Consider the following 12,859-nt stretch of genomic DNA (forward strand, 5'->3'; position numbering starts at 1 on the left):
AGATGGCTTGAATAACACAGATAAACTATATTGTCGCAGTCGAGTGTTTATTGTCTTTGTTTTATCATTCAAAACGTTTATATGTTCTGTTTACTCAGTTACAGCTATAATAGCGATGCCTTTGTCCATATAAGGGATTTCCTGGAGGGTCACCAGTTCCGCTACTTCTGTGACTGGATATGTGGATTTTCTGTGCGAGGGCGCCTTCTGGCGTCCAGTATGAATGAAACCGACATCATGTGTTTGACATCTATTTTTGGGGGAATTTTTATTTATTTTTTAATAAGTATCGGTGCAGGACACCGATGCAATCGGTCCGGTTCAGGCACCGTTTAGGCACCGGAACCGTTTTAAAAGTATCGATTTGGCACCGGTATCGAGAAAACCCCAAACAATACCCAACCCTAAGCATATGCTAATTTGTTAAATTTAGCGTTCAACTTGTCCTGCACAGTTTATGCTGTAAGGACGTTCCATGTTAAATCAATCAAATTTCAGTCTTCCCCAGCTTAAATTTTTGATTTTGTTACAGTTTTTCTCAATTGCTGTGGCACATTTTTCGAAACAATCTTAACATTCTCTAAACTGTGAGTGCAAATGTCACAACTGTTTGCTGGAACTTCAGAACTTTATTGCATGTCTGCAAAATGTAGTTGCAGTCGAGTGTTTATTGTCTTTGTTTTATCGTTCAAAACGTTTATATGTTCTGTTTACTCAGTTACAGCTATAATAGCGATGCCTTTGTCCATATAAGGGATTTCCTGGAGGGTCACCAGTTCCGCTACTTCTGTGACTGGATATGTGGATTTTCTGTGCGAGGGCGCCTTCTGGCGTCCAGTATGAATGAAACCGACATCATGTGTTTGACATCTATTTTTGGGGGAATTTTTATTTATTTTTTAATAAGTATCGGTGCAGGACACCGATGCAATCGGTCCGGTTCAGGCACCGTTTAGGCACCGGAACCGTTTTAAAAGTATCGATTTGGCACCGGTATCGAGAAAACCCCAAACAATACCCAACCCTAAGCATATGCTAATTTGTTAAATTTAGCGTTCAACTTGTCCTGCACAGTTTATGAAAAAGTTTAATTCGAGAATTGAGCCAAAGCAATTGAGAAAAAATGTAATATTTTTTTCTGAAGGAAGACAAATGTCAAAATGACAATTTTCACCTGAGATTTGGAGCCAAACTACAGGGGGGTGAAAATGACTTTAGAAAATAGCAGCATCATTATTTTAGTTTTACACAGAGATTGGTAGGTCTATTAGTAAAATCTGTCTACTTTAGTAGTCTTTGTTGCATTATATGCCAATGGTGATAGTTAAAAAATGGGAAAAAGCACTACTTGAGTTTTTTTTCCCCCAAAGTTTTTATGCCTGTAATTTACATGCTAAAAACCACTCAAAGTCATGCCCTGGACATCACCCTACAGTTGTGTTAGCAGGTAGTTTAGGTTCTTTTCTGTGTTTCAATTCATAGTGTTTTGAGTTGGATCTGTTATCAACGGCTGTATTCAGCCCAAGAAAAAAAACACATCAATACAGCGACAACATCACACAGCTTTCAGCGCTCACAGTGCATTGAACTTGAACTATGAGCTTTCGTCTGCCAAGTTTTACCCTCACGTGAGCTGGATTTTCTCTCGCCCCCTTGCTCTCTTGCTAAGCTCTCCCAAAGCGTGGCCTGTAAACATGCAATTTTTCTTGGAGCTACGCTGGACCTGGACTATGTCATGATCTGACAAGAGCAAAGGGTAGCTCTCTCAGTGTCTCGTGTATCAGGGATATGGGGAAGGACAGGTATGCATAGGTACAGGTAGGGTTGGGTATTGATTGGGTTTTTTACGATACCGGTGCCAAATTGATACTTTTAAAACGGTACCGGTGCCTGAACTGATACTTAAAAATAAAAGAGTCACAAAAAAAACAGTGGATAACATTAAAGAACATTAAAAATATTTAAAATAAATATACATAGCATTCACATGCTCCTCGGATGCTCTCATTTCCGTTTCTGATGCACTATCCGAAAGGTGCGCAGATGTGCTCTCTTCATAAAAGCACAGACGTGGCGACATCAAAACGAGGAAACACACCAAACTAACAAAACACTTTAACGACACCCAGATCAAATGAAAGAGTTCAAGCAGGTAAGTTTCATTTTAATTTTTAATATTTAGATCATTTTAGAGTAGATTATTAGAGTAGTTAATCGTTAGCATAAGCACGGCTAACGCTAATATAATGAGCATTAGAATGAAGTTTTTTATTAACTATTTAATGCTCCTATAACTTTTATTAGGCTAAAGAAAACATGAGGACATGATGATATTTACTATTTTTACACACCAGAGGCTTTTAAATGAATTGTGAATCTAAAATATGCGTGTTAGAGAATGTACAAATGGTTAACATTGTTTGTGTCATATCAGTCAGAAAAGCAGTTCTGGGCTTTTTTTTTTTTGCTAACTTAGTTGTTATTCTTGGTTGAAAAACTCTAGGTTTTCAAAAGCCCTTTAAAATTAAATATGTACACAGTTTGGATTAAATGAAAGTATAGTCCAATTTTTTAATTAGCATGTTTTTGTGTTTTGCATTGGTACCGAGAACCATGGATTTTCACTGGTATTGGTACCGAATACTGAAAGTTTGGTACCGTGACAACACTACTCCCTCGTGACCTTTTGTAAGCTGTATTTATGACAAAGAACTGCACAGATACAGCTATTATAAAAATCTATCGATAAACACACACCTTGTGTCCTCTGTTTCTGTTTGAGTCCGCTCACGCTGCACCGCCGCGGTCTGCGGATTGAAGAGCGCGCTGAAAGATGGGGAGGAGATGAAGTCTGCCACCGTTTTCATATGAAATTTAAAAGGGACTGACTTTGAGGCGATCGCGAATTTGTGTACAGTTTATGGAGCTCATCGCTATAGCCCCGATAAAAAAAAATGGCCTAGCGATGCCCATGCTTCTTACATCCATTTCAGAGAACCAGGACAAATATTTTAATTGATCACTTAGGCATTTAAGTGGCACCGAAATGAGGCACCGAAATCTGCGTTCTGATTCGGTTCTAGTATATACCGGTTACATAGGTGCCATATTGGCACCGGGTTTCGGTACCCAACCCTAGGTACAGGTTGTTCTGGTGCAGGGCGGGTCATTGCAAATGCCACCGTGGGATCTAAAGTGCAGCGTTTGGCTCATGTCAGGACAGGCAAAGTTCTTAATAGAGCTGAGTTTACAGATAAATGCAGTAGGAAAGGCCAGTGCACCATTCTTATCATTTGTTGATCATATTCTTGTGCTTTTATTTCTAGACTTAAATATTTGTCGCCCAAAAATAAAATTGATACATTTTTTTGTAGAGAGGTCAGTGACAATATTGATAGAGCAAGTAAAACAAGCAAAAAAATCCTTAATGTTGAGCCCATAAAGGAAGTTGGATGAGTGGAGAGAAGTAAAAGAGAAATTAAGATGAAGAGACACGGGAGGAAAAGCAGAAACTGTAAAGGCGATTTGAATGTGGAAACAGTGTATGTCAAGTTACTCTATTTTTTTGACCTCACAGTTTTTCTTTTTTTTTGCTGGTTTCGTGTGCTTTCTTTGGTGTCCAAACCCTGGTCCTGTGTGTATTCTCCTGTGGGTTTTTTTTAGATCATTCATGTGGGTTCGGGCTGAATATCGCTCAGATTGCTCTCAGTCCAGAACCGGTTTCATCTATCCAAACCTAAACCACGAGAAAACCTGATCAAAACTGCTACCAGATGAGTTACCCACCCGTCAGTCTTCTGTAAACACAAACAACTTGATCCACATGTAGCCTTATGCTCGTGTGCTGAACTGTTCTGGCACCACAAAATGGGAAAATGATTCTATCGTCTTCCCAATATTTACATGCCACCTTTTTATTGTAAATCATTTACACAGATGTCTCACCAAATGAGAACAGTAGTTTCGTCATCAGCTGTTTACTGTTTACAGCTAGACTGAGAGAGAGCAATGAAGAGCAGAGTTTGTTTTTATGGAGGCGCATCTTTTATGTTGGTAGCCAGGGGCGCCGTAAGGGGGGGAAGGTTAGGACGATTCTAAGGGCCTGACGATGGAGGGGGGACCCCCCGAGGGGGAAACGCGATTTCTACCAAGGGGAACATGATCGTGATTTCTACCGAGGGGAACGCGGAACGCGATCTGTACGCCGGGGGAACACAAGATGTAGGTGACTTTGTTTCTTCAGTAGAACACAAACGAAGATTTTTAACTCAAACCGTTGCAGTCTGTCAGTCCTATAATGGAAGTGAATTTTTTACCTCTGATTCACCGCAATGTCCGAACTGTCCTGAGCGAGTTCTCACCAGCCGGCGTGTGACGTGTCTTCTTCTTCTTGCTTTACGGCGGATCGCAGACTTATAAGTGCATTACCGCCACCTATCTCTCAAATGGACCATTGACACTCCTAATTCAGATTGTAGATAGAGTGTCAATGGTCCATTACATTTTTTTATTTGGTTTTGTTTGTATGTTTTTTTGACCCTCAAAGCCGTGATTCCCATTCACTTCCATTATATGACTGACAGACTGCGACGGTTTGAGTTAAAAAAATGTAGTTTGTGTTCTACTGAAGAAACAAAGTCACCTACATCTTGGATGCCCTGGGGGTAAGCAGATAAACATCAAATTTTCATTTTTGGGTGAACTATCTCTTTAATGCACTAACATTAACAAAGAGCAGTAGCTACATTTGCTACAGAAGTTATTATACTTTTTTTTTTAAATACAACTGTTAGTTCATGTTAGCTCGAGTTCATGAAATAACAGCAACTTTTAACAATGTGTTATTAAATATTGAAATTAACTAAGATTAATGAATGTTTAGAAGAATTTTTCATTGGCAGTTTATGTTTTACTAATAAATTAACTAATGTTAACAAATGGGGCCTTAAAGGATTAGTTCACCTAAAAATGAAAATTAGCCCATGAATTACTCACCCTCAAGGCATCCTAGGTGTATATGACTTTCTTCTTTCAGACGAATCCAGTCGGAGCTATATTAAAAATTGTCTTTGATCTTCCAAGCTGTTTAATGGCAGTCAGTGGGTGTTGCAGTTCATCAGTCCAAAAGAAGTGAAATAAAGCGCATCCATCATAATAAAAAGTGCCTCACACGGCTCCGGGGGGTGAACAAAGACCTCCTGTAGCGAATCGATGCGTTTTTGTAAGAAAATGAACCATATTTAAAACGTAATAATCTATTTATATTAAATATTGTGCTGCTAACATCATAAACAGCTTTAAGTTGTCAATGTTGGCAAATGACCATGGAATAAGCCGGATAATCAACAGTTTGCCCTTGCCATGAGCACTGTGAAAAATGAAATACCCCAAAACACATTATTGCCAGGAGTTTATTTTGCCCAAACATCAAAGGCCCATTTAATTCATCAAAACTAGAGGTATATTTTAAATCTAAGATTACTTTTATCATGTAAACTACATAAATGCAGCCCGTTATATGCCTATTGAGGAACCCTGCGTTAGAGGGTTGCAAAATTTAGTTACTATCATGTTTCACATGCTTTCTTGGAAAAGAACACCGAACTCAACACGGCGTGACGTCAGCTTCACATTCTCTATAAAGAATCAAAACATTTTCAGACAATATCTAGGGCATGTTGTAGTCCAGATTAAAATGTAAAAAAGTTTGAAGATAAATCACCTGTTAAGTCTAAATATTTAAGTATTTGGCGCTGTGATGAACACAAGTGTTGGGTGATATGGTCATTTTTCATATCGTCATATCGCGAGCCTGTGAGATCGCCGATACACGATATTATCGTGCGTGGGTGGGTGGGGGCAAGAGAGAGACTCTCTGTACTTGTCATGGGCTATTTCATAACTATTTGGTGATTTTAAACCGTGCGTGCGTGAGAGAGAGAGCCTGGAAGCACCAATAACAGAAATAATATACTTTCAAACATACTGAAAAACTAACATGTTTAATATAAAAATATTTATAACAGCTAGTTCATATATTCGGATTCAGCAGTCATACATCGCTATTAGGACCGCGCGTCCTGTGACAGGTTTGCCGCATCGGCGCGGAAGTTATCAGTCAAGGTGAAAATCAAAAGTAGATTTATTTTAAAGACCAACAGTTTAATACTAAATAGTTAAAGATAAAAGTATTTTCAGGTAAGTTCATATTTTTGGAGTAAAGTTCAATTAAATGGATACATCAGTCATGCATCACTCTGGACCGCGCGCCCCATGATGAGCCCTGTTTTAGACTGATAACTTATTAACTGCATATTTTTTATAATAACGATGATGAAGAATAAGCATCAATGTTTTTTGTTAATGTGCTGTAAAGAAAACAAAATGCTGGTGACGATGCAGTTTCGTCATGTTCATTCATAGCTGTTCAAGAAAAGATGTCTCTTTTAGCACTCTTGACATAATTTGTAAATAAAGGTTTATCACCCCGCAGTTAAATTTTGATGTGGACTTAGTTTTAGAGTCCGTTTTTAAAACATTTAGAAATGAGGAGGCGAAACCTAATCCTCATTTGCGCGTGTGTGTGAAGTGCGGCGCTGAGGTGAAATAGCGGGGAAATTTGATAATAATAGCCCAATAATAATAGGTCGCCTAATAATAATAATAATAATAATAATAGTTTTATACATTAATAGGAGAATGAGCCTAATATCGTCTTGACTATCGACAAAGACATCTGCTATCGTCGATATCTCTGACTATCGTCGATACACGATACTATCGTCTATTGGCACAACCCTAATGAACACCATAGCGGATACACAAATCTGAATGGCTGTTTAAATCATTTAAACCGGTTTCAGAAAGCTGCACAGCTGCTTTGTTTATGGGGTTTCCGGGGTAATGGCTGCATTTCTGCTGTTCAGCGGCACCTGCTGTCAGAGACTGAATGTGCGCTTTCATTCAGCACATCATGCGCTTCTCATCCCTGCTTGTTTACATGAGAGTGCGCAGCGGTGTTGTGCATTGTGACCAGTTGATGGGAAAAGTATTCTTAAAATGCATTCAAAAAATCTTAATAATTTGTAATAAATAATTATTCACAGTATTTAAAAGTGCCCATGATAACAATATCATGCATGTTCATTATCTTGATAAATCGCATTATCGAGTACCGGCACGTGTCTACTGTGCCATGACCTGCTTTGGGCTCAAACCACAAACTAACCATAAACTAGTGCACTTTCTTGCATTTGCACAGACTACACAAGCAACTCTCAATGTCTGAAACAGACAGTGCATCCTGTCCTCTCCTCAGCTTGACCAGCACTGGTTTCTTTGTCGAAACCTCTCAGCAGTAAATTTTTGAAAAACTGGTTTGAAAACAATCGTTATTTTTGCATTTCTGTTTAGTAATGCTAGTGGCACAAATATTTCACACCATCTTTGAATTATTAGAAAGTATTCATCTCTCAAAATTGTTGTATAGCATTATAAGACTTGAAATATTGTGCAGTGTTTTGTGTTTTCTGAAGCTTGACAAAGAGCAGCCTTGGCATTTTCATAAAATACAAAAACAAAACCAGCAGCACTTGTGGAGAAGAGAGATGAAAGAATCTTGAAGCTGGAATTTTTTTTATTTATTTTAAAAATTGATTTTGCAAACATGTTTCAGAACACAGGCCTTCATCAGAGCTGAACTCTGAACTTTGTTTGAAATACAAACAAAAACAAGATTTAAATTTGCAATCAACCAATTAGAGCGTTAAAAAAATCACATGGCATGATATCCATTAATCACATGACACCCTGAAAAAGAGGCCACCAAACCAAAGTTTGTAAGCCCTATTTTATACAAAGCAAAATAATACAAAAATATGTATGTATATGTGTGTGTATATATATATATATATATATATATAATTTTTTCATATGCATTCATTTCTACAAACACAGCAGATATTTTTAAACATATAAATGTTTATTAGCAGTAATTACAGAAGTTTTACAACCAAATCTTCATTATCCCAGTAGGAAATACACTTTTCAGATAATGTTTCTTTTTTTCGATTTTGACCTCCTCTTACCGGGAATTTTATGTGATAAATGCCAATAAACAAAAAAGAGGACATAGTTTAATTAAATTTAAAATGTTTCAGTACTGAATTGGTTGCATCACCTCTTTTAATTGCACTCCTACGTTCAGTAATATGATCCATTTGACAACAAGAGGTTTCCCCAACATAAACTTTTTTCATAAGGGCATTGTATCAAATATATAACAATTTTAGCATTACATGTAATGAAACCTTTAATAATTTATAAACTGAATGTTTATAACATTTACATTTTTGTGTCATCTATCTCTAATAACATCACATAAAAGGATGAGATTAGTATGGATGGTGAACAGAATTATTGTGATTGTGAAGATCGACTGGAGATGTTTTGTTTTGTTGTTTGTGCTTCGTCCCTTTAAATCTTGAGGCAGTCACTGCAGAGCTGCTGGAAAGTTCGATCAGCCCAATTCTGCTGGAGCCATTGAGCGCCTCGGCTTTCAGAGGGCTTTTGTTAAAATGCGTTTGAGTGAATCTGTGTGTGAAGGTGTCAAACGGGCTCCATTACGGATCAAACAGTCAGTGAACCCTGAAACGTCCTGTAAAGAAAACCGATGCTGAAATGAGGAGGAGGTGCGAGCAGCGTGGAGAGACAGGGATGTGGGAGGGAATGATCTGTGATATTTTTAAAAGGGTGGAACAAGTGAAAAAAGAGGCTGTGTTGATCTGAAATAGAAGGAAAAGAGAGGTGTACGAGTGTCCTGTTGTCTGAAACGAGAAGTTTGCTCCCTTGTGCCCTCCTGCTGATGAATTCCTGTTTGGTGACCCTGGGGTCAAATCTGAAAGTCCCTCTGCTCATCTCTCCTGTCTTCTACTTCCTTCCTCCTAGATTTGCTTTAACCAGGACTCTGTCTGGACATTAAAGTCACATATAGATGCACTTTAACCTGTCAATAACAGCGGGTTAGTTAGTCATATGACATGCTCTCTTCCTTTGCATCCTGTGTCCTAATCTGTGGGTCAGTGTGGCTTGTGTTCCCTTTGTTCAAGCTGAAGTCCCACCTTCCTGTGTTTCTGATTTCCCAAAGCACAGATCTGAGACTGAATTTCTCAGTAAACAGCAATTCACCCATTATCTGTGAGCGTTAACATCCATCTCTAACCAGCTCCTGATATCATTATTTGCTGGTTAATCACATTCAAGTGTGGACTTCGGCACATTGTGCTTATTTCACACCCTGGACATGTTATCCTCATGGTCGTTTTTGTTTCGACACCTCTGTTGGGACATTTGTTCTTTAAATGTAGACCTCAAAATGTCAGGTCGGCTACTATGAACATGATTTTTAAGTAATTGGCATACAGATTATTGCGATTTAATAATTTAATTGTCTTTTTAGTTAAAGGAATAGTTTACCTAAAAAATGAAAATTACAATTTCTTTACCCTCAGGCCATCCAAAATGTAAATGAGAAATTAAGCCTTGCATTACTTGCTCAGCAATGGATCCTCTGCAGTGAATGGGTGCCGTCAGAATGAGAGTCCAAACAGCTGATAAAAACATCACAATAATCCACACCACTCCAGTCCATTAGTTAATGTCTTTTGAAATGAAAAGCTGCATGTTTGTAAGAAACAAATCCATCATCAAGATGTTTTAAGTTTAAACCATTGCTTCTGGCCAAAATATTAAAACTCTTGAGAACCACTGATAGACCATTATTCATTGAACATCAGGCACATTGTGATGTTTTCACTTTTGCTCTGTGGCACATTGAATAATTTAAAAGATGTTGTAAAACTGTTGTCAACGGCCTATAAAGCACATTTCATTAGTCAACAGAGAGCTTTTTAGTTCATTTGTTTTGTGCAACAATTAAAATTTAGCATCAAAATGACTGGTTCTATATAAATGCACTCCAGCATTGGTTGCATTTCTATAGCTTGAACTAGGGATGGGCGATATCTTATCGTTTGCGATATACCGGTAAAAATTCTACCCACGATAAGAATTGGTCTTCCTGCGATAATAACGATAAAGTCTAGTTGTTGACATATTTCTGTGTGCGACAGTGCGGAGCGACATCACGGAAAGCGGGCGTGAAATTGAGGAGGAGCAGCCTATATCGCTAAATGAGGAGCTCGAGCTGTAACTGGTTTGGTTAGGGCTGTACAGTGCACAAAAAAATCGGTCTGAATAAATGTACTACAGTAGCACGTGTGCGATACAGTTTTGCATGTGTTTACAAAACTGTTGTCCAACAAAGATATAATTTATTGACATGCTTTTTCTCCAAATTAACTTAATAACATAGTCGAGTGTTTGAAATACTACTTTTTGTGACCAGACGTGGTTTCATATTACAGAATGATAGTATTATATACAGTGATAAAGGCCATGTCGATTAACATTGCATTATAAATATACTTTCCTTATAAAAATACCCAAGATTGAAGAACACAGATAAACCATATATTTTGTGCAGTCTTATGTTTATTTTCCTCAAGTTTCATCAGTTAAAATGTCTCTACCTCTGTTGTGTGTTTTATTCAGTGATTAACTGGATACCTTCCTGGAGCATCGTCAGTAGTATTTCTTCTGCTATGGATAAGTTTCTGTGCAAGAGCGCCCTCCGGCTTCCAGTATGAATTAAAACAGTCTTTACATTACGTGTGAACTCATTAATGCTCACCCTATTTAATATAATACTTTTCTTAAAAGAAACAGGATTCCCTGAATTATCGTCATTGATATCGTTATCGTAATAAATACCAGAAATATCGTGATATATTTTAAAGCCCATATCGCCCATCCCTAGCTTGAACAATTGAAGTTAGTTGATTATGCAGCTATATATAATAGATTACAAACCATAGATGTGTCTGACTGGCATAATTGCAATGAATAATCAGATTTTTTTGTCTTTAGATGTAGTATTTATTTTGGATGCATATCTTGGATTCAAGATAAATTATTGCTGTAGCTGTACAAAAGCCATACAGCTGTGTGTATTTGTACATTGTGTCTAACTCTCTGGACACAGTACATAATGCATCATTCTTATGTTGCCGGCGCTGCACACAATGTGTTGATTATTGTCCTATTACTGGGATGCTGTATATGTGGCATTTCATTTAGTTGTTGACACAATGCTGTACATTTCACAGGCTCCCTTATTGTCTGTCTCCTTGTGCCATCGTGTTGTGCCACACCTAGGCCTGTATGTGTGTGTGTGTGTGTGTGTGTGTGTGTGTGTTCTTGAACTTTTGTACTGGCTCGTTCTGTATCTCAATTTCAATTTTCAATTTTTAAAATTGCCATGTTTGTATTTAAATACAATATTGCCAAAGTATTATACACAATACAAGTAATGACAAGAAAAATACATTTACAACATAACAAATTACAAAAAAAGTACTAAATAAGGTGCTAAGTAATGAATATAAATAAGATTGTGTGTGTGTGTGTGTGTGTGTGTGTGTTTGTCTTTATGAGCTGATCAAAGATGTGGTGACACATTACGTTTTACAGCTCTACCAACAATGCAGCCCTAACTTAGATAGAAACCAACAAATCAACAGATACCAGTCCTGTTTAACATCTGTGTGTCAGTGTTGTGATGTGCGTGTTTGTGTACATTGGCGTGGGATTGATGGTGTCTCGCAGGTTAAGTCAGTCCCATAGTGACGACCCTTTGTTTATTTTAGTGTCTTTTCTCAGTACCTGCTGTGACCCTCTCGGGGTCCACTGCATTGCCCACCATGTCTCGATTTTCCATTCCCAGATTCCTGATTTTCCATTCCCAGATTCCTGCTCAATGCTTTTCCCATACAGGCAGTAGAATGTTCCTGCATCAGTCCATTCTCGGTTCCATGCACAAATATAAGCACTCCTAAATCTAAATGGACATTTTCAACATCATAACAGCAGTTTTTCAAACACTGTCATTGTAAATGCACAACAGATCTGACCGACTGAGCTCGTTGCAGTGCATTCTGGGATTACCTTCTCCACAAGTGCATCTTATAAGGCAGCATAACGTTGCTGGGTTATGAATAGTCTCACGCTGTGAACAAGTCGCTTAGTTTTCTCACAGTTTCCTTTGAGCTCTGGGTTTGTAGTGGGAAGATGCTGTTTCTATGTAAAGACTGGTTGAGGCCTCTGGGACTCTGTGTTTGTTTGTTGTTGTGTTTTGTGGTGTGTTAATCATCCTCGCTCAGATGTGAGTGATTATTCTCCTTCCTTTAAACACATGCAGCTTTGTCTCCAGTCTCATTTAAGCCCGTTTCAGTCCTCATGTGTCATCCCGTCATGCCTCTTCATATTGTGATTAGTGTCAGGCTTTGAATGAGCGCCCCCCGCCTTACCCACAAGACCAGGTGTCTGTCATATCATTTGGGGTTTTTCTAATGCTCTCTCTCTGTTGATGTAGTCTGATATGTGTCTTTGAAAGGACTCTTTGATTATTACTCACATAAGGTTTGTGTCATTTCCTGTGAGTGAAAATAAAATATATAGACACTTGTCTTTTTTTTTTATATATATAGCATTGCCCTCTATGGTTGCAGGTACCAACACAAAAACAAATTGTGACTTTCCTAAAGTGGTTGTGTCAGATTCATTCTTAACTCATGAGTTATTGATCTGAATCGTTCAAATGACTCACTCAGTGAACTTCAGGTTATTCCTTTTTAAATGAGAAATTAGAATAATTAGTAAATAGGCTGGAAGAAGATATGGTTTAAAAATAAAATTAAATAATGAAAATTAATTCATCAATAATTGAATAAATCATAAATAT

At 37.8% G+C, this 12,859-nt stretch overlaps 1 protein-coding gene across 1 annotated transcript in view; it reads left to right on the plus strand.

The window, feature by feature from the left end:
- The window catches only part of cert1b (ceramide transporter 1b), a 41,524-nt gene that overhangs the window by 6,166 nt on the left and 22,499 nt on the right, over nt 1–12,859 (plus strand). The window lies entirely within an intron of this gene.

The sequence above is a fragment of the Sinocyclocheilus anshuiensis genome, unplaced genomic scaffold (assembly GCF_001515605.1).
Source record: "Sinocyclocheilus anshuiensis isolate Anshui unplaced genomic scaffold, SAMN03320099.WGS_v1.1 scaffold708, whole genome shotgun sequence".
In the NCBI taxonomy this organism is placed as follows: domain Eukaryota; kingdom Metazoa; phylum Chordata; class Actinopteri; order Cypriniformes; family Cyprinidae; genus Sinocyclocheilus; species Sinocyclocheilus anshuiensis.